Genomic DNA, 19,355 nt, shown 5'->3' on the forward strand with positions numbered 1-19,355 from the left:
ACAGAAAACTCTGTCCCAAGAAAACCCCAAACATGACAATCTATCCATGCTGTCCTCAAGGCGCCCGGGGTGATCTCTGTCCAAAACGAAGCAGAGGCTGGAAACTGGGATGGTTCTCCCTGGAGCTCTCCTGGGAATAGTGGGTGTTTATAACATTGAGAAAATGACGCATTTCTTTTTCTGATAATGGAGTCCTAGGATAAGAATTGCCAAAAATTAAAAAATTAAAAAAAAAAAAAGCCGTTAAGACCTGATGTCACTCTACCTGCCGGGCGTTGCCAGGAACGAAGATGGGCCCAGCTGAGGGCCCTGTGCATGTCTTGTTTCCCTACTTGTGTACTTCCCAGGGGTTGCCGCCACGAGTTCACTGTGCTGTTTCTGGAGAGACCCTGGGTGGGATCCTCCCAGCCCAGCCCAGCCCTTGAGAACATGGTGAAGCCCGTGCCTCTTGCAAAGGCCACGTGAGAAGGATCAAAGTCAGAAACATCCGAGGGACACAGTGTCCGTGGATTAGATCAGAGAGATGGATTCGATGGAGAGGAATATGGGGATCACGACCTGTGGGTCCGCATCAGTGTCTGACTTTAGCTTGTAGGAACTGAAAATTGCTTCATAAGGGAGTAATAAAGATTTTTTTAAAAAACAAAACATCTTCAAAAGGACACAGCTTGAAGATGCTCCCACTAGTCAATGATGCGACAATTTGGGCATAAAAATAACTGTAATAGATTGAAACACATCAAATGTGTTGAAAATTCATGAGCTCATAGCTAAGCTAAAGAAAGCCACACTGGTCCCCTGGGGTGGGCGCGGGGGCACCAACTCATCCTTCCGGAAACTGATAAATGCAAGGAAAAGCCGAGCCTCACTCTCCTTCCCCATAGGGACCGAGCCCTGGTGGGAAGCTTCTTTACACAAGTCCTCCAGCTCAGAAGCTCAGAGTGGAACTGTGACAGCCGCCCTCCTTTGCAAACCACTGGGAGCTTCAGAAGGAAACCTCCTGGGGTTTTATAATGACTGGGTAAGGGTGATACCATCTCCTCCCATACAGAAAGGCAACAGGATATCACATGCACCTCCCGAGGCAGTACAGTGGGAAGCGCCCACTCCACCCATGAAGGGCTCCTGCCTAAAAATCGCACCCTGCTCTCATCATGCCTCTAGGTCTAAGCACCTTACAGGAGGTCCAGGGGACAGAGAGATGTTCAGACAGGAGGTCCAGGGGACAGAGAGACGTTCAGATGACAGCACAGGTGCAGTCAGCCAGCTCCAAACTGCAGGCATGCGAAGGGCGGATGACTCCATTAATTCAACAACAAATGGCAAGAAAGAGAACTGCGGGGAGACTGTTGTCCTGGCCTCCTAGGGCAGCCAAAACAGATACCAGACTGTGTAGCTCAAACGGCAGACAGTGCTTTCTTATAGTCTGTGGGCCAGGAAGTCCGGGATCTAGGTGTGCCTGGAGCAGTGCCTGGCACAGAGTCAGTTCTCAACAAGCATTATCCACTGTGGTCCAAGCATTGGCCGTATGTGTGGTCTCTGTGTGGGTGGGGCTCTTCTGGCCACCCTCCCCTCTATTCCCTCTGCCTTCTGTGTCTGCTGGCTGCAAGCAGGTGCCATCTATGTGGTATAGCCTGGGGTATGATGGAACCCGTGAGGTTTGTGCTAATGGATCTGTGGTCTGAATTTAGATGAGCATCTCGGAATCCTGAGAGCTGGCCCTGCTCCCAGACCACCAGACTTCTTCTCCACCCCCAACTAGAATCCCCTCCTCAGCATCCTGCCCCCAGAGTCAGAGATCTTCCCTAGATGGGGGCGCAGCACTGCTCAGCCCTAAGGATTCATACTAGGATCAATGTAGACATGATGGGGGGTCCTTTATGTGAGGCTGCAGTCAACCATCAAGGCTGCCAACGTCAGCCATCCCCAGAAAGGTGTGGGGGTGCATAAGGAGTCTGGGCACTCCAGACATGCAGCGAAGGGATCCAAGAGTACCGTGTGCACACACGTGTATGTATGTGTGCATGCACGCCTGTGTGTGTACGCATGCATGTGTGAGCCTGTGCGCACATGTCCGTGTGTACATCTCCAGCCCCGCCATCCTTGTCTCCTCATTGTGCAGACATGAGGAGGTCAGCTCCCACAGTGGGAATCGGCTTTGAGATTCTTCTGGTCCTTCTTGCACCATCTTTTCCCATGGTCAGTCGGACAGGTGTCTCAGTGATGCATAATACATGGGACAGCTGTACCAAGCTCTTAGCCTTGGCAGGTTTCCTTGTCCCACCCTCCTCCAGACACTCACGCTGGGTGTGTTTCAGCAGAGGTTCTAGCCGCCTGGGGTGTGGGCCCCGAAAGATAACTTCTGAAAGTTGCCCTCCCCACATACAGGGAATGGGGACAAGCGTAAGTGACGTCGGGGTACGACCTGCTCTAGAGATGGGTAGCATCCCGGTCTTCCCTCACAAGGGCATCTCCCTCCACCTACAAATAAACCTGCCTGGAGCAGGGCAGGTGAGGTACCAAGGCTGATTAATCCCAGATACTGCAGGGTAGCGGGTTAATATACTCCAGGCAGATGGAAGCAAACTGGTTTGCAAATCAAGGTCAACTAATTCATTTATTGATCCAAGAGCTGCCTCTCATGTTCCCTTTTATCAAAGAGTCTTCTCTTCCTTTGTCTTCAAGAGTTAGCCCAGGGCCTCTGGGGAGGCCCAAACAGTGGACCCCACTCTGCTGACTCTCCTGCCCACTTCCCCTGGGGTTTGCTCCCCGAGCCTCTGGCCCTGGTGTCCTTGTGATTGTCTGGCTTAGGTTGCTCAAAGCCCCAGAGGTGAGTTTGCTCATCTTTTTTTTTTTTTTTTTTTTTTTTTGAGACAGAATCTTGCTCTGTCGCTCAGGCTGGAGTGCAGTGGCCGGATCTCGGGTCACTGCAAGCTCCGCCTCCCGGGTTCACACCATTCTCCTGCCTCAGCCTCCCGAGTAGCTGGGACTACAGGCGCCCGCCGCCACGCCCGGCTAATTTTGTTTTGTATTTTTTAGTAGAGACGGGGTTTCACCGTGTTAGCCAGAATGGCCTCCATCTCCTGACCTCGTGATCCGCCCGCCTCGGCCTCCCAAAGTGCTGGGATTACAGGCGTGAGCCACCACGCCCAGCCGAGTTTGCTCATCTTTTCTGTAGCATGGAGCTCCTGCTTCCCTTGCACCTCCCTTCCCGGGGCTCCTCCCTGAAGTATCTTCCCTGGACCATGCTGCCCAGGCCCCAGTAGCTGGCGGTCATATGGCCCAGGCCCAGGCCCACCCAGAGGAGCCACCAGCCACTTTCCACAGTGACCTCCAGCTAGTCCTGTATACACGCAGGTGTTCACTCACTCACTCATTTATTCATGGGTGTGCTCATCTGACAAGACAGCACTGAGGGCCTCCTTTGCAAGAAATGAAGGATCTTCACTTGGCCAGAAGCTGAGCCCTGGAGTGCCTGAGGGAACCGGCTTGGGGCACACCGGCCACCCCTGTGTGGGACAGAACACTCAGCCCCTCTGTCCTGAAGGTCTTCATCTTTAAATGGGGTTAATAGCAAAATAAAAAGTTATTATTTTCCCATTTTAGGGAAGAAAAGAGTCAATAAGATCATGTGCAAAATGCAGACGGAGATATTAGGATAGCCAAAGGGGGAGAGAAAAAAAAGCAGAAAATAAATATTGGCAAAGAAGCGAAGAAACTGGAACCCTTGGGCATTGCTGGTAGGAATATAAAATGGCAGCTGCTCAAATAATTAAAAATAGTTGCCATGTGATTTGGCAATTCTGCCTTTTTTTTTTTTTTTTTTTTTTGAGATGGAGTTTCACTCTTGTTGCCCAGGCTGGAGTGAAATGGGGCGATCTTGGCTCACTGCAACCTCCACCTCCTGGGTTCAAGCAATTCTCCTGCCTCAGCCTCCCAAGTAGCTGGGATTACAGGTGCACACCATCACGCCCAGCTAATTCTTGTATTTTTTAGTAGAGACAGGGTTTTGTCATGTTGACCAGGCTGGTCTCGAACTCCTGACCTCAGGTGATCCGCCCGCTTTGGCCTCCCAAAGTGCTGGGATAACAGGGATGAGCCACCGCAAAGCCCGGCTGGCAATTCTGCTTTTGAGCGTATACCTGAGAGAATTGAAAACGGGATGACAGGCGTGAGCCACCACACCCGGCTGGCAGTCCTGCTTTTGAGCATATACCTGAGCCTGAGAGGATTGAAAGCGGGTCCCAGAGAGATATTTGTAGATGCACATTTCTAGCAGCAGGACCCACAGTAGCCAAAAGGTAGAAGCAGCCCCAGCGTCCATCAGTGCGTGAGGGATAAACAGAGCACGGTCCCTCCCTATAATGGACTGTGATTCGGCCTTGGAAGGGAAGGGAATTCTGACGCACATGCTTCCACGCGAACGAACTGTGAAGACGTCATGGTAAACCAATCCAAACACAAAAGGACAAATACTGTGCGACTGCCCTCCAGTGAGGTGCCCAGAGTAGGCAGATTCACAGACACCGAAAGCAGAGAAGTGGGCGCCGGGGGCTGGGGAGAGGGGAATGGGGTCTTGCGTTCGATGGGACGGAGTTTCGGTTCGGAAAGATGAAGATGTTCTGGAGGTGGGTGGTGGTGATGGCCGCACAGTGATGTGAATGTGTTTGGTGCCACTGAGCTGTACACTTAAAAAGGGTGAAGATGGTAGATCTACGTTATGTGTATTTTATCACAATTTTTAAAAAAGCTAACATAGAGCTCAGTAAGCAACTATCTTTTGAGATTCTGAGTGGTTCTTGCCGGAAGAGGACATGCGGCTTGCACCAGAGGGATCGTCCATAAGACATGCAGTGTGGTGCCAAATCCAGGTCCAGCAGAGAGGAGAGGCAGGGGACAGGGTGGCGGGTGGGGTCAGAGGAGAGGAGAGGCAGGGGACGGGGTGGTGGGTGGGGTCAACAGAGAGGAGAGGCAGGGGACAGGGTGTTGCGGGGTGTCAGCAAAGAGGAGAGGCAGGGGACGGGGTGGCTGGTGAGGTCAGAGGAGAGGAGAGGCAGGGGACAGGGTGGCGGGTGCGGTCAGCAGAGAGAAAAGGCAGGGGACAAGGTGACTAGTGGGGTCAGAGGAGAGGAGAGGCAGGGGACAGGGTGGCGAGTGGGGTCAGAGGAGAGGAGAGGCAGGGGATGGGGCGGCGGGTTGGGGTCAACAGAGAGGAGAGGCAGGGGACAGGGTGTTGCGGGGTGTCAGCAAAGAGGAGAGGCAGGGGACGGGGTGGTGGGTGGGGTCAGAGGAGAGGAGAGGCAGGGGACGGGGTGACTGGTGGGGTCAGAGGAGAGGAGAGGCAGGGGACGGGGTGGCTGGTGGGGTCAGAGGAGAGGAGAGGCAGGGGACGGGGTGACTGGTGGGGTCAGAGGAGAGGAGAGGCAGGGGACGGGGTGACTGGTGGGGTCAGAGGAGAGGAGAGGCAGGGGACGGGGTGACTGGTGGGGTCAGAGGAGAGGAGAGGCAGGGGACGGGGTGGCGGGTGGGGTCAGAGGAGAGGAGAGGCAGGGGACAGGGTGGCTGGTGGGGTCAGAGGAGAGGAGAGGCAGGGGACGGGGTGACTGGTGGGGTCAGAGGAGAGGAGAGGCAGGGGACGGGGTGGCTGGTGGGGTCAGAGGAGAGGAGAGGCAGGGGACAGGGTGGCTGGTGGGGTCAGAGGAGAGGAGAGGCAGGGGACGGGGTGACTGGTAGGGTCAGAGGAGAGGAGAGGCAGGGGACGGGGTGGCTGGTGGGGTCAGAGGAGAGGAGAGGCAGGGGACGGGGTGGCGGGTGGGGTCAGAGGAGAGGAGAGGCAGGGGACGGGGTGGTGGGTGGGGTCAGAGGAGAGGAGAGGCAGGGGACGGAGTGGTGGGTGGGGTCAGAGGAGAGGAGAGGCAGGGGATGGGGTGGTGGGTGGGGTCAGAGGAGAGGAGAGGCAGGGGACGGAGTGGTGGGTGGGGTCAGAGGAGAGGAGAGGCACGGGACGGAGTGGTGGGTGGGGTCAGAGGAGAGGAGAGGCAGGGGATGGGGTGGTGGGTGGGGTCAGAGGAGAGGAGAGGCAGGGGACGGAGTGGTGGGTGGGGTCAGAGGAGAGGAGAGGCACGGGACGGAGTGGTGGGTGGGGTCAGAGGAGAGGAGAGGCAGGGGACAGGGTGACTGGTGGGGTCAGAGGAGAGGAGAGGCAGGGGACGGAGTGGTGGGTGGGGTCAGAGGAGAGGAGAGGCAGGGGATGGGGTGGCGGGTGGGGTCAGAGGAGAGGAGAGGCAGGGGACAGGGTGACTGGTGGGGTCAGAGGAGAGGAGAGGCAGGGGACCGAGTGGTGGGTGGGGTCAGAGGAGAGGAGAGGCACGGGACGGAGTGGTGGGTGGGGTCAGAGGAGAGGAGAGGCAGGGGATGGGGTGGCGGGTGGGGTCAGGTACTTCTCTGGGTGACTGTGGAAAGCTCCCTCCCTCCTGGGCCTTGGTTTTCTCATTTGCTAATGGGGATAATGCAGGTGGCTACCTGGTGTGTGCTGAGATTCAGAGTCCACGGGACACAGCCTCACTCTTGGCCACTATGGGGGCAAAAATAGGAAGAAGGAGTATATCTATGCTGGGCAGTTACGGGAGGGCTGCTGGGGAGAGCAGGGGTGTGCATGTGTGGGCAGGGAGGCCTGCCCGGCCACGGGAAAAGCGCCGTATGCTGTTCTGCCAAGACCACTTTGAAAAATAAATTCCTGTTTATTGCCATCTTCATTTCACACACTTCATGTGGGCCAAATAAAGATGCTAATGTGTTAACAACCCAATTCCCAAGTAGCCTATCCTTTTTTACAAGGACCTTGTTCCTTTATGGCTCAGATTTGGCCCCAAGAAATGACACAGGCTGCTCTCACCTTCTCATTAATTCACCCAGCATGCGGGTCCATCTCTAGAGCTCATGAACCACTGGACAAAAGGCCCGAGGCGGGGCAGAGCGGTGGGTGCTTTTAGGGGCCAGGGCCCTTCTGCTGCCACTGAGCCTCTGCCATAGGGGGCTGTTCTGGGCAGGGTGGGGCCAGGGCACCTGGGTCCCCATCACCGACCTTCCTCACACACCTTTCACTCTCAGAGACGCCTCTCCACGCTTGCAGATGAGTGGCCACCTCTCGCCTGCGTTGCAGGTTCCTGCTTACCATGCCCGGAGAAACCCTCAGCACCGCAGTTTCCGGAGGGCTGCATCCCTATCCTCTAAGCATCCCTGGACGGAAGCCCAGTGCTCTCATCTGTAAAAGGGGGACAAAGTGCACGCTCAGCAAACCTTGTGGATTGGTGGGGGATGGTGGAGGGACATAAAGAGCCTCATCCACCAGCTCAGGAGGGGATGTGGGCCCTGCTTGGTGAAAAAAATCACCCACAAGTAAAGATGAGGGAACTCATAGGCTGGTGGGAGAGGCAGACGTCCGCTGAACTGCCACCTACTGACCCTGCGAATGCCATGGTGCGGTACGGAAGGCAGCAGGGAGCCGAGGTTAAGACCCAATCTGGCTGGTGGGGCAGGAGCTACTCCTACCTGGGCAGGAAGTCCCCTTCAGCAGGTGTAGATGGCAGCAAAAAGGACTTCAAGACTGGAGAAGCCTGGGTCCCAGCAGGTGGTGAGCCCAGCAGCCTGAAAGACCTGCCCGTGAGGGACACCAGAAGTGGGGTGGGATGCAGGCCTGTGCGGGACGGAACTGCCCAGGAATCTGTGCTCCCCCACACACGGACCACCACCAGACGGAGGCTTTTAGTACCAGTTCCCGAGACAGAGAACCTGAATGGATGGTGGGCATGGGGGGAGCCTCGCAAGCTGAGCCAGGTCCCTGACGGGCAGGGGTAGGAGGAGGAGGAGGGGGAATGTTTGCTACCTGGAGGTTGGGAGATGCTGAGCTTGTTGGAGTGCAAGCTGGGTCAGGACTCGGGACTCAGGCCCTGCCTCCATCTATCCTTCCCTCCCAGGGCAAGGGCCACACAGCAGAGGCTCAGGACTGGAGCAGATTCCAGGGTGCATCTGCTCTGGCTCAGCCCGTGACCCCAGGCCAGGGGCTGAAGCACAATTTTGGATGCAAACACCCTTTAAGGCATAGCATGGGTTTGAGGTTGGACAGCACAAGCCCACACTCATGAGTCACAGGCACCTGCAGTCCTCCATCTAGCCCCCATCTGGCCCCCATCTAGCCCCTCATCTAGCTACCACCTAGCCCCTCATTTAGCTCCCCATCTAGCCCCCATCCAGCCCCCATCTAGCCCCACCATCTAGTCCCCCCATGTAGTTCCCCCTTCTAGCCCCCATCTAGCCCCCACTTCTAGCCCCCCAATCTATCCCCCATCTACCTCCCCATCTAGTCCCCCATCTAGCCCCACCATCTAGCCCCCATCTAGTCCCCCTGCTTCTAGACCCCCATCTAGACCCCCCAATCTAGACCCCTTTCTAGCTCCCCATCTAACCCCCATTTAGCCCCCCATCTAGCCTCCCATAGTCCCCCATAGCCCCCCACAGCCCCCCATATTGCTGTAGGGTGTTTAGACTGCTTCTACTTTTTCTCATTGTAACGATGATGCCGTGAGGGACAGCTTTGTGTCTGGCTGTGTGAGCACATCCACCCTTGTTTACTAAGGACAGAGTTCTAGAAGCAGGGCTGCTGGGCTCGCCTGGGAGCTTGCAGGACTTTTCCTATTAGCTACACACGCTGGCTCTGCATTTCCTTCCCAGAGCTACATCTGGGGGAGAAGAAGGGACATGCTGGAGCAGGAAAACCTTGTTTTCCCTTTTTGACATGGTCCCCAAAGGGCAGTGGCCCTGAGAAGTGGCTTTGGTGAGGCTGGAAGGTGGCTCTGCAGCACCCAGCAGCCGGAGGCACTCTGTTCCCCCAACCAGGTCCTTAGCATCTGGCGTGGCCGCCTGCTCCCAGGAGAGCCGCAGAGGGCGATGGAGGTAGCAGTGGCTGCATATTCATGAGGGCAGCACAGCAGAGGCCATGAGGCTCTAGCTATCATATTTCATGCTCATTTGCAGCTTCCAGCCAGGCTGCAGCGCTCTGAAAGTTCCCTGAGATTCAGGGTGGGCGGCACCGGGCTCCAGTGTTTGGGGCATCTTCCCAACACTCCAGTGAGCTCGGCCAGGAAAGAGTGCAGGCAGCCGGTACGGGGTCGGAGCAGGCCTGGGCTCCCCGCTGCAGAGGTGGTGCTGCTTAGCCCCCTGAGGCCACCCTGAAGCATCACTCTCTGCCTCCAGTCCCGAAAAGCAGGTGCTGGGTATTTAGACAGGGGCTTAGTGCACCTTGTTCTCTTGTAGTCTGAGGACCCAAGCCTCTCTGAGGCATTCTAATTTGAAAATGGACCACCATATATGTCATTTTCTACAAACGTGACTGGTGGGACACTGGCCGGCCACTGGCCCAGAGTCTATCAAGCGAGTGCTGGCCCTTCAGCCCCAAGAGGCAGGCTCTGCCCAGCCCACCTGCTAGGATTGAAAGGGCCATGGGGTAGCAGCAGCATCCCCTGGTTACTGGGCCTGTCCAAGTGGCCCCAGATCAGGGACAGACCTGTGCTCTCTGGAAGGAAGTCTCTATGCTCAGCCCAGTCTTAAGGGCTGGGGAGTTTTGTGTCACCTCCATAAGGGCATAAATTATGGAATGGCTTTGCATGGGAAAGATCTCTTCTTCCTCATTTATTGATTGACTTTGTCACTCATTTATAACCAGATGGACTCATGGACATTTATTCTATACCTTAGGTTGTAATCTGATACTACTTTACTTTGTTGTTCCAATTTTTCCAACTGTGGCCATTGGGACCCCCTGCTGCCGGCTCCTGTGCCTCTGTGACATGTCCCTGCCATCGCAAATTTTCTCTTTTGGGGTACTTCATTACCTTATGGCACTACAAGTCTATGCCCCACTCTCATCTTGCCCCAGTTCTAGAAGCAGCCATTTCTCCAAGATGCCCTCGTTCTCTGATTGGAAAATGGTGCTAGACACCAAGATCTGGGTGCTGGGGGTGCTGTCGTTATTGCAGTGTTGTTGCTTCTTGGCCTTCTTAGCTGATGGAGTAAAGAAGTGTGTGTGCGTGTATGTGTGTGTGTGTGTGTGTGTGCGCGAGGGGCAAGGATGCCTGGACATGGTGTGAAGCTGACCCAGTGGCCTTCTGAGCTCTAGGACCTTGGGCCAGTACTTAGCCTGCCAGTCGTGCAGTTAATTTCACTGTGTCAGGCTGAGTTCTATGGACTTTGACAAATTGATGGTCATGTATCCACCAACACAGACCCATAATAGAACGGAAAATTCCCCCCTAGATTCCCTTGTGCTGACCTTTTGTAGTCAATCTCTCTTCATCCTAACTCCTGGCAACCCCATCTCTGATTTCCATCTCTATAATTTTGCCTTTCCTGGGATTTCCTATGTATGGAGTCATACAGTACACAGCCTTTGAGGCCTGGCTTCCCTCCTTTGGGGCTGAGCTCTAGCAGCATAGGGTGCATGCCCTCAAGCTGTTGCATTAATAATGCTTTGCTCCTTTTCCTTGTGGAGAACTCTCCCCCGTATGGAAGCACCACAGTTGGTTTATCCATGCCACACCCGTATCTAAGTGTTTTCAGTTTTTGACCACTGGACCTTTCCGAGTGACCCCAGATCAGGGCAGGCCTGTGTCCTCTGGAAGAAAGTCACTGTGTTTGTAAATAAAGCTGCTGTAATTGTTTGCATACATATTTTTCTGTGACTATAGGTTTTCAGTTCATTTAGGTAAGCATCTAGGAGTAGGATGTCTGGGTCATATAATAGTAAGGGTGTGTTTGACTTCAAAAGAAATGGCCACACCGGCCGGGCGCGGTGGCTCAAGCCTGTAATCCCAGCACTTTGGGAGGCCGAGACGGGCGGATCACGAGGTCAAGAGATCGTGACCATCCTGGCTAACGCGGTGAAACCCCGTCTCTACTAAAAAAAATACAAAAAACTAGCCGGGCGAGGTGGCGGGCGCCTGTAGTCCCAGCTACTTGAGAGGCTGAGGCAGGAGAATGGCGCAAACCCGGGAGGTGGAGCTTGCAGTGAGCTGAGATCCGGCCACTGCACTCCAGCCTGGGCGACAGAGCGAGACTCCGTCTCAAAAAAAAAAAAAAAAAAAAGGAAATGGCCACACCTTTGCAAAGTGGCTGGAGCTTTTGTATCCCACCAGCAGTGTGTGAAAGGTCCAGTTGCTGTGCCTCTTTGACAGCACTTAGCATTGTCAGTTTTTTTAAAACATTGGCCCTTGCATTTAATATGAAATGGCATCTCATCATGGCTTTCACTTTCATTTCCATAATGATTCATGATGTTGAGGGTCCTTTAGAGGCTTACTCACCATCTACATCTTCTTCTGTTGAATTTCTTTGTTAGATTTTTGTTTTCTTGTGGTTGAGTGTTGAAATTTCTTTAATATTTTAGACACAAGGTCGTGTTTACCTTGCTCTCAGTATTAAGGGAAAAAAAAATTCAGGATTTCACCAGTAAAGTATGATGTTAGCTGTAGGATTTTTGTAGATGGCTTTTATAAAGTTAAGAAAATTTCTTTCTACACTAGTTTACTGAAAGATCTTATCATGAATCAATAATGAAGTTTACAAAATACTTTTTCTGCAACTATTGCAATAATTCTGTGTTTTTCTTCTTTAATGTGTTCATATGGTAAATCATACTGATTGGCTTTTCAAATATCAAACTACCCTTGCTGAGCCCCACTGAGTCACGACATGTTACCTTTTTAACGTATTGCTCGATTAAAATTGTCAATATTTTGAGAATTTTTGCATCTCTGTGTATTACGAATATTGCTCTGTAGTTTTTTGTTTTTGGTTTTTTTCTTGTACTGTCTTTGTCTTACTTTGACGTTAGAATAATGCTGGCCTCATAAAATGAGTTGGGAAGTATTTTCTCCTTTTCTACACTCTGGAAGAAATTGTGTAGAATTGGTATTATTTATTCCTTAAATGTTTTTACAATTTACCTGTAAAATCATTTGGGCCGTAGGTTTTATTTTGAGGGACACTTTAAACTATTAATTCAATTTTTCTATTTGATATAGGACTGTTCTGGTTATCTATTATTCTTGAGTAAGTTTAATAATTTTTCATCTTCCAGGAAAGCGGTTCACTTTATCTATGTAATCAAATTAATAGGCAGAGAGCTGTTCATAGCCTTCTCTTGTCATCCTTTTAATATTTGTAATCAGTAGTGATAACGCTTCTTTCATTCTGGATATTTATGTGTGTCCTATCTCTCACCTCGTTGGTGTGGCCAGAGGTTTATCAATTCTATCAGTGTTTTCAAAGAACCAGCACTTTGGGAGGCCGAGGTAGGCAGATCACTAGGTCAGGAGATCGAGGCTATCCTGGCTAACATGGTAAAATCCCGTCTCTATTAAAAATACAAAAAAATTAGCTGGGCGCCGTGGTGGGCGCCTGTAGTCCCAGTCACTTGGGAGGCTGAAGCAGGAGAATGGCGGGAACCCAGGAGGCGGAGCTTGCAGTGAGACAAGATCACGCCACTGCATTCCAGCCTGTGTGGCAAAGCGAGACGCCATCGCAAAAAATAAAAAAAATAAAAAAAAATTAAAAAATCAAGTTTTGACTTAATAGAGTTGTCTCTTTGGTTGTATTGATTTCTACTCTTACTGCTATTATTTCCTTCTTCCTGCTTACTTTGGGTTTGCTTTGCTCTTCTTTCTCTAGATTTTTAAAGTAGAAGCTCAGACTACTGATTTGGGACCTTCCTTCTTTTCTAGTATAAGCATTTAAAGCTATACATTTTCCTGTAATCACTGCTTTAGCTGCATCCCACCAATTTTGACACAATGTATTTTTACTTTCATTCAGTTCAAAGTATTTTTAAATTTACCTTGAGATTTCCCCTTTGACTCATAGGTCCTTTGGGAAGATATTGTTTAATTCCTAATACTTGTGGATTTTCCACGTATCTTTCTTTTGTTGATTTTCATTTTAAGACTATAGTATGTGAACATACTTTATATTATTTCTATTCTAATTGTAAGATTTGTTTCATGGCTCATAATATGGTCTGTCTTAGGGAAGCTTCCACATACCCTTAAGAACATGTATTCTGTTGACGTTGGGTAGAGTGTACCAGAGATGCCAGGTGAGCCAAGTTGGCTGACAGTGTTGTTCAGGTCATCCACATCCTCACTGATTTTCTGCTAAGTACTGAGAGAGAATCGTTGACATCTCCAAGGTAATTATGAATTTGTCTAGTTCACTTTTCAGTTCTCTCAGTTTTTGCTTCAGGTATTTTGAAGCTGTGTTATTAAGTATATCTTTTAGATTTGTGTGTCTCCTTGAAAAATCAAGTCTTTTATCGTGATGTAATGTTGCGTTTATCCCTGACAATTCTCCTTCTGGCGTCTCCTTCATCTGATGTTAACATAGCTGCTCTAGCTGTGCCTGGGCCGGCGCCCAAGAAGCTTCCATTCTCACAATCCCCAGTGGATTTTTGTGCACTCAAGTGTGAGAACCAGGGCCATCAGCCTCATAAGCTCAGTGAGTGGAGACAGTGTCTTCTTTATTGAACTCTGCAGGAGGCACGAAGCCAGGCAACAGACGTGATGTCAGAAGCCCGAAGATCTCCCGACAGGAGCCTGCCATCCCCCACTTGTCCGCACGGTCCATCCCCTTCGCCTCTGTCCACACGGCTGTCTGAATTAGTGTCCCGCATCACCGTGCCGGACTCCAGCCCACCTCTTCAGCTTCCTCTCTTCCCTCCCACCTTTGCTTCCTTGACTGGACATTTTTCCTTCTGGTCCACGGAGAGACAGCACCCAACACTGTGCACCTCCACGGTCTTCCTTCCTGTCCCAGGAACGCCACTAACGTCCAGGCCACTCCTTTCGGAGATCCCACACCACCATTACCCCCCAGGAACGCCTTCTTGGGCCCTCCGGAGCCCCTTCCCGGGTCCTGTGATCCGGTTTCTACGGTGGGAGGTGTGATTGGCCTCGCAGTCCCCCCGCCCCAGTGCAGCCTGCAGCAGGTGATCGGTGAAATGCACATCTCCCGAGTGAGCGCTGAGATGAGGTGGTGGCAGGTGGCAGAGATTTGTCAGAAATTCTGGGAACAAATACCCTTCACAGTGCTTTAAAAAGGCAAAACTGGTGACAGGGAATGCGATGCCGGCAAACACAATCTCCCCGCTTGCTTTGAAGCATGTAGGTCAATATTTCCATTTCAAGGAGGCTGTCATCGGCCTCACCCATTATTAAGTGGGGGGCATGGGGAGCAGCTGCGGGGTTGACCATGGCAGCTGTCACAGCCCCACATGGGCTGCTTCACTCTGAAGGGGTGAAGTGTTCTCTTCAGAAACACAGTAATGAGTCACAGGCCCTGATTAGCGAGAGAGGCCAAAAAGCTGCTGCTAGCAGGACGGAGGCACAGGCCAGGCTCCCCTCTGGAAAGTGCCCCCGGGGCTGAGGAGGCTCGTTTTGCAGGGCTGAGGTCTTGTGGCATGAAATTCATCTCTCTGGCGGGGAAGCAGGCATGCTCAGACACCTCCCGTCAGAACTGTGTTAGATGGGGACTGTAGCTAGGTTTCAAGTTGGCTATTGTTTTCCTGATCATGAGAGTAACACATAGCCATGATAGAAAGTTGAGAAAATACAGACATGGTGTAAAAAAGAAAATAAGTGGCCATAATCTCACCAAGCAGAGATCACTATTGTAGCTGCCGGGGATGGAGGGCGTGTACGTGTGGGGCACACACCATGCTGGGCACACAGGTATCATCCTTTAATTCTTCCGAAAACTGAGCAAGTGATTCTCAGTGAAGGCCTTCTGAGCCTCACTTTACTGGCAAGGAGACTCAGGCGTAGACAGCTGAGGTGGCCTGTCTGTGATCCCATCGTGCAGCTGTGATCACATCCAAGCCCGCTGGCTCTTCTGCCGCTCCCCACTGCTTCTGGGGGTTGGTCCTCACAGCAGCTCACCTGCTTCCTTCCGTTCTTTTTTTCAATCCAGTGGTTTTTGTTTTTTTATAGAACAGAGGTCCCATTGCACATATTAAGAGGTATATCTTTTGTTCTCCACACGATGTCCTACCCTTTGTGTATCCTCCCCAAAACACCCAGGGTGAGAATGTCACAGGGCACAGCCTCAGCACAGGCAGGTGAGCTCAGCTGGGGTGCACCATGGGCCCTGAAAGGCAGGGTGAGCCGACGGGAAGTCGTGGAAATACTCCAGGTTACAATGTCATAGGGCACAGCCTCAGCACAGGCAGGCGAGCTCAGCTGGGATGCACCATGGGCCCTGAAATGCAGGGTGAGCCGACGGGAAGTCATGGAAACACTCCAGGTTACAATGTCATAGGGCACAGCCTCGGCACAGGCAGGTGAGCTCAGCTGGCGCAGCCTGAACCCTAGAGTCCAAGTGAGCTGTAGGAAATCCAGAGACCCGCAGTTCTGGGTCTGTCTCTTTCTGCTTTCCCCAAATCTGAAATGGGCCAGGTGCTTTCCAAGGTGTTTTGGCTCTGACCTGGAGGCTGGCACCACTTGAATGGGGTGTCCCTAGGGACCGGGGCCACTGTGGCTCCTGCCTTCAACCACACAGCCAACCAGTCTCCAGGGTGTTGCCGGAAGTCGGGGGTGGCTCTCATGAGAAAGGCTGAGGAGGAAGTCAGAGAAGTAGGAGACCCAGGAAGGCCAAGAGAAGTTGGGTGTTGAAGACCTGGGTAGTGGGGCATGGAGAGGGGCCGAGATCGGGTCTGGGTCACTGGTGGGGTTGAGGCAGTTCTGATGGAGGGGGCTGAAGGCCAGGGTTTCATCTGGATGCACCCTGAGACCTGCCTCTACCCCATGGCCTGCCCACCTCTCCTCCACAGCATGAGCCCGAATGCCTCTTCCATCCTTCTCTGGGGTTTCTGCGGGGATGTAATGAGAAGAAAGATGCGTAAGTGCTTCGTAAGCCATAAAGCGCTATACAAATGGGAGCTGATATTATTATTATTGCTGTAATGATTGTTATTCCAAGTGCACAAAGATGATGGATAGCCTGCTGGGAGAGTCCAATCTGCCAAGAAATCCCTATATTTCTGCACGAAAATGCTTTGAAATCTGTGGAGGATAGAGGCTTCTAACCAAGGGCTTTTCATTATCATCGTATTCAAGTTAACTCACGTAAAACCTGACTTCATACAGGAAAAAGGCATCCACGCAAAATTAAGTCGAGCTTCTCCCCCATCCCTTCGTACATTCACAAAACTCTGGGGCTTAAGAGATAAAAGTGCAGAATCCAATCGTGAAGAGGCTTTCTGGAAATTCTGGCCCAGCAGAAAGCCATTAAACCACCTTTTCCTGGTCAGATGTGTCTTACCGGAAGGGGAGTGAAAATTATTACTTCAGCGTCTTCCAAGCCCTGGTCAACGGTGTCCCAGGCGAAGCTTGAGGGCCACCGTCCACTGGCACCGTGGCTACTGCTGCTTTGAGCCAAGGCCAGAGGGGTCCTGCAGGGGCTGGAGCAGGAGTCCCAGGGCGGGCTGTGGGGTTGATCTCTGAGCTGCTGCTTGCAAAGCCCATAGGGCAGAGGAGGGACCAGGGCCATGCAACTCCAGCTGTGTCCAGCCCCGAGCTGGATCTGGCGTGTCACACCTGCTCAGTTAATACGTGTTGAGTAGAGGACCCAGAAACGGCTGTATGAGAAACAGGCAGGGGTCTTCAGGGGGGCATTCGGGACCATAGAAACAAACCCCTTTGACCCAGGGCAACTATGCATGAGCGTCACCCACCTCCAGAGACTTGAGGGTGGAGAGCATGTGACCTGAATCTGGTGGCTGCCCTGGAGTGCTTTGCCCTGAAGTCTGACGCGTGCACCATTGTCCACCACAACCCCACGGCCCTCAAGCTGGAAGGTTCTGGGCCCTGGAGCTCAGCCCATCCTGTTCTGACCAGCGTGTCCAGCTGCTCACCCCTCATTCACCCGAGGGGAGTTTACAGCAACTGCGGGCTCCTCTGCAGGATAACAGGGCTCGGGGCAGCCACCGGCCCAGCCTGTAGATCCTGAGAACAAAGCACCCTCCCTCATTCCCCACTGGTCTGGCCCAGAGACCGCCGGCAAAATGAGACATTTTGGGACTGAGAGAGTTGAGTGGCTGTGCAGAGCTTTGCCCGAACCACTCGTGGACACAAGACACACCCTAGGGCTCGGTAGACAAGCAGTCACTTGCACAGGGTTCCAGTGACGGCGAGACTTTCCTGGGTCTTATTTTAGGAGCAAGTTTCAGCTCGGGTGTGCATAACACCTTCTTTTTCACACCTCAGAAATCGCCAGAAAACAGGCTCGGCTGAGGTCACCATTTCCTGAGGAAGTGGAGGAACTGGCAGGGCCCAGCAGAGGAAACGTCAACCAACAGGAGCCACAGACCAGTTCTAGCAGGTGGAGAACTGCCCAGGGCAGTCCCAGGCACCCTGCACATCCTGGGCCCTGGGGACCATCTCCTCGGCCATCCAGGACTGAAGCTGGGACCCCCGGGACCATGGAGACAGGGAAGATGTCCAGTCCAGGCTTCTCCACACATGTTCGATGTGGCTGCTGCAACAAATGACCCCACAACGAGGGCTCAGAACAACACAGATTGATTCTCCCCCAGTTCTGTAGGCCAGAGGCCAAGAGGGAGGAGTCGCAGGCCCGTGCTCCCTCCAGAGGTTCTAGGGGAGGATCCTTCCTGCCTCCTCCAGCTTCCAGGGACTCCAGGCATTTCTTAGCTTATGGCCACGCCCCCCCCAACCTCTGCCTGCATCCTGGCATGCCCTCTGTTTGCATCACCTCTCCCTCTAGCTCCCTCTGATAAGGACCCTCATCTAACATTGGACCCACCCAGATGATCCAGGATCAGCTCCCATTTCAGCAGCTTTCATCACACTCCAAACACCCCGTTTCCATATAAGGCAGCATTTGCAGATTTTGGGGATTATGACCTGGTATCTTTGGAGGTCATTATTCAGCTGACCTCAGGCAGGCTGAGTGACTCAGACGGAGCCCCACAAAAGCAGATCCCGAAGCCCAAGAGTAACAGCTTCACAGGTTTCGAACGTATAATCTCCGTGGCCATTTTTCAGTTTAATTGGTTTGAAATGGATTTGGCTGGAAGGGACTTCCCAGGTAATAAATTGATGCAATCACACCTCCCATAAGTGCAGAGCTTTCCAGCCTCCAGACCCTGCACCGCTGCTGTTTCTTTAGCTCTTCACAGCACCACGGACGGGGCGGCTGCAGCATTTGTCCCACTTGACAGACAAGGACCCTGAAGTATGGGTGGCCACCACAGAGAGGCCAGGACTCACCCCACATCCTGGCAGCTGCAGTTTCTGCTGAGACCTCACAGCCCACCCCCAGCCCTCAAATCGACTTCCTCTCATCCACACATAGGCAGATTCTATTTCTTCACCCGATAATCCCCACTGGCTCCTCAGTAAAGAGCTCCGTGACTTGGGCGGTAACAATGCTTACATCACCTGCTTCCCACCTGCTTATGAAGTGGCCACTGGGTTTCCAGTTGATCTGAGAGTCTCCAGCTCCTGCCCAGCTCAAGGGGGCTCAGGACCCAGAGCCAGGACTCCCTGCTGGACATGCCTGGGACATCCTTGCAGGAGCAGAGCGCAGAGGCAATGGTGCCACCGTCTTCCCTGGAGCTCTCCTGCAAGTCTGGGCGGGAGGGTGGTTGTGGGTGGCCATGGATGGCCAGAGATGCAGATCCTCACTCAGGTTCCACACTCAGGCTTGAGCACCCACATTTTGGCCATCCTCAGCTCGCTGGTCTATTTAGGGAAAGATCTAAGAGCCACTCAGGGGCTTTGGCAGGAGGAGCTGATGAAGATTCACTATTGAGAGGTTGTAAGTAATTCTGCCACTGAGGGTCTCAAAGTGCCACCTCTGGAAAAGGTCATTTTAAGAGGGAGTTATAGCCTCCCCCTACCCTTCATCTGTCTCCCAAGAGGGTGGCCTGTCACAAAGCAGAGGGGATAGGACCCAAGCAAGGGGAACCTGGGGAGAAAGACCACAGGCAACCCCTCCATCCTTGTTCATCCGCAATCACTTCGAGGGTAAGATGGCACTGGGCCTCAGCCCAGGATCTCTGGACGAGGTAAGTTTCTGCAGCTCAGGCAGAGGGCTCTGTGTGGTCTGGTAACATTCTCTGTGTGATGCAATTAACTGGGATTAAAAGGTAGGTGGGCCCCTTTGACCAATTGCTTCGATAATCACAAATCTTCATCTGATCGTGATTCAAAGAAGTGAAGAGTCTGACCCAAGAAGGGAGGCAGCCCCAAGTGTGGGACAACCAGAGCCATAGCACAGGGGAGGACCAA

The sequence above is a fragment of the Macaca fascicularis genome, chromosome 15, assembly GCF_037993035.2.
Source record: "Macaca fascicularis isolate 582-1 chromosome 15, T2T-MFA8v1.1".
NCBI classification, from domain to species: domain Eukaryota; kingdom Metazoa; phylum Chordata; class Mammalia; order Primates; family Cercopithecidae; genus Macaca; species Macaca fascicularis.